Here is a 3,080-nt window from a genome sequence, read left to right as displayed (position 1 = left end):
CAGTGTACAACAAACAAGCATTTAGCAGTTTCCAATTATTCCTTGGCATTCAAGTGCCGGAAAAATTACAATTTATAATTTTATAGCTTTTACTTCCATGTTCCATTTCATTTTTAGTTAGTCTTTGTGTTATTAATCACAAGACTTTATTAAACAGCTCTGATTGAATGATATAGTTATTAGTATTATATTAGTTATTTATTAATTATTTATAATTATATTAGTATTATATTAATTATAGTATATTAATTATTTAGAGACTGCAGGAAAATGACAATGTGTAAAATCATTCCTAAAAGCTAATAATAATGGTGTTAAATAAACTTTTTAAAAAAATTGTCATTTTATTCTATGATATCAGATTTCAATGGCAGTTATATTAAATTGTCGCACTTAACGAAAATTACTCATAGATATATATTACACTCGCAGAAGTCGGTAAATGAATATATCTTCACACAAATTTTTCTTTTTGTTTATTTCAATAATATCCTGCTAAACTACATTATTAAGTAGAAGGTGTAAAACTTTAATAATGTAACAAAAAATTATTAATAAATACAAAAGCTATACAGCACAAGAAAAAAAAATTCGTTACAAAGCCTCATAATATTTCGTAAATAAATATTGAATGAAAAAAACGCGTGTTTCATAAAATCACGGACTATAAAATTTGGATTTCGATAGAGTGGCCGCGGGCATTTCAACATTTAAAGAATTACTAATCACACTAAATTAAATTTAAATATCAGAGAAACAATTAATTCTTTTAAATTTGTTGACTTTAAAAAAAGTTTTAGTTACTTAATCAGTATAATGCATTATGTGTTTAAAGCAAGTTCTACTTAAAATTAATTATTGTAAGAGAAATGTTACCCCTTACATTTTTAATAATCTTAAAATATTTTGCTAAACAAAGATTTTTTTTCATTAGTTTGTGTTAAAGATAAATCATAATTAAGGTGTTGAATACTTCAAGTCAAAACATAAAATATCTTCAAACTCTTCAATTTGGAATTAAACAAATTGGAATTAAAGTATTATTTGTAAGGTAGTTTACTCTTTTGTTAAACTTCATTTCTTTTTATATTCAGTGTCAGACTTAGTTTAGTGCAGCGTAATTATTGTTAATTTTATTTGCTTACACTGTTTACACAAGATTATGGTTAACAAATAAATATTTTGAGATCATTTATGAAAAATTAAATGCAGTTCCAATGATAAATTTTTCATATCTGTTTTGTGATTCGTTTTTAAGTGATCTGAATTTTAATAAAATTTTCCTAAGTTAAACGTAAAATTATTCATTTGATTCATTTAAAATTAAAGAAAACCATATGCATAATTTTTATTTTTTGAATGCATAATTTTTATTTTTTATTTAATTCAGAGCATGTTGTCACAATCTTAATTATGCGGAAAATTTATGACTTACGTTGAATTTATTATTACGAAAAATTTATTAGTGGTTATTAATTTTTTTCATTACAGATTAAAAACTGTTCGATACCATTCTGATATTTTAATTTAAACTGATATTATTTATTAAGTGAATGTAAAGGTTTCCTGTTAATCTGTTACGTTTGGATAAAATATTCATTATTTACTAAATTTAAGTTGGCGTATATTTTTTTTAAAGATTTCTTCACAAGGTCTATGCATATAAAAGCAAAAGAAAAAGGGGTCTCGACTCTGCTATTAATATATACGAAATTAGGTAGACAAAAAAAACTATTTTAGCTGATTCAAATCATTCTTAGAAAGTACTGAATTGTTTTTTTAATTAACAATTTCAGTAATTTTTATGATAATTTAAAGGTTTGTTGACATTTGTTTTAATTTTATAAAACTGTTACATATATCGCCACTTTTGATTATGCAATGAAGTATTATCGTTAAAAATTTGTCAATATCATAAGTAACTTACCTTGCAATAAGATCCCGAGAAAGGAAAGTTAGTAATAGAAAGTATTTTTCATTTTCTAAAAAATAGTTAAACTTTAAGTTACACTTACACATTTATACTAAGATAGTTTGAAAGATTAATTACTCTCAGCTATTCATTTATGAAATTTTTGTGTTTTATTATAAAATTAAATGTAATATAGATATTTCAATTCTGACTGAATTATAATAAAGTTGTTTCAATTTTCAGTTTAAAATTTCAAAAATTTTTAAGTCCGATTTCATAACCATTAAATAAGAACAAAGATTGGGAATTAAAAATAAAATTATGCATGAATAATCAAATTTACTAAATAAATCTATTTGTTGTACAGTTTAAATGTTAAGTACATGCGGAAATATAAAAGCATTATAAATGTTACATATATGCGGAAAGATTGATTTAATACAAATATTTGCTTACCTCCAATATTTTTGATTCAAGTTCTTTATATAGCCAATAAGAGATCACGTTTTATTTACAGGAGCACAATTACACAATACAAATTAAAAATTAACGGATGAAATTAACAAATAAAAATTAATCAGAAAGAAAATATGAAAATAAATATTAAATGAAATTCTACATTAAACAAAAAGAAAAATCTGAAACTAAGCGTTTTTAGGATGAGTGTCTCAGACGAAGTTCCCAGACAGAATGACCGAAAAAATTGCCAAGGTAGTTTTATGTCCTGAAAAGGTTAGCATGTATATGCAGTCCTAGAAATTCAAGAGAATTCTTTGTTTGAGGCATGCATTCTATGACCGTATATAGGATCTGTGTATAGCCGATATTTTAAGAAGTAGATGAGATAAGATAGAACTCTTTGGAAGAAACGAAGAACATTTTCCCTTAGAGTAATATGAGCTGGGCTGGCTACTTTTCTGAGGGGAGAAGCTTTGTGGGTGGTAAATCAATGAGGAAAGGCATGCTATCTAATTTAATCACTGAAGAAAAGCGTTTATTGCTCTTTTGATGAATGGGTAGCAAAGAGGCAGTAGTGATTATTTTATTTCTGTTACAGACTAATAAAAGCCTCAAAATAAAATGTCATGAGAATTCTCCTTTTTTTCAGTAAATAAAATATTTAAACATTTTCTAAAATTAAGGAAAAATTATCTATAGTATTAAAAAA

The sequence above is a fragment of the Parasteatoda tepidariorum genome, chromosome 7, assembly GCF_043381705.1.
Source record: "Parasteatoda tepidariorum isolate YZ-2023 chromosome 7, CAS_Ptep_4.0, whole genome shotgun sequence".
In the NCBI taxonomy this organism is placed as follows: Eukaryota; Metazoa; Arthropoda; class Arachnida; order Araneae; family Theridiidae; genus Parasteatoda; species Parasteatoda tepidariorum.
Note: the sequence above shows the minus strand (reverse complement) of the source record.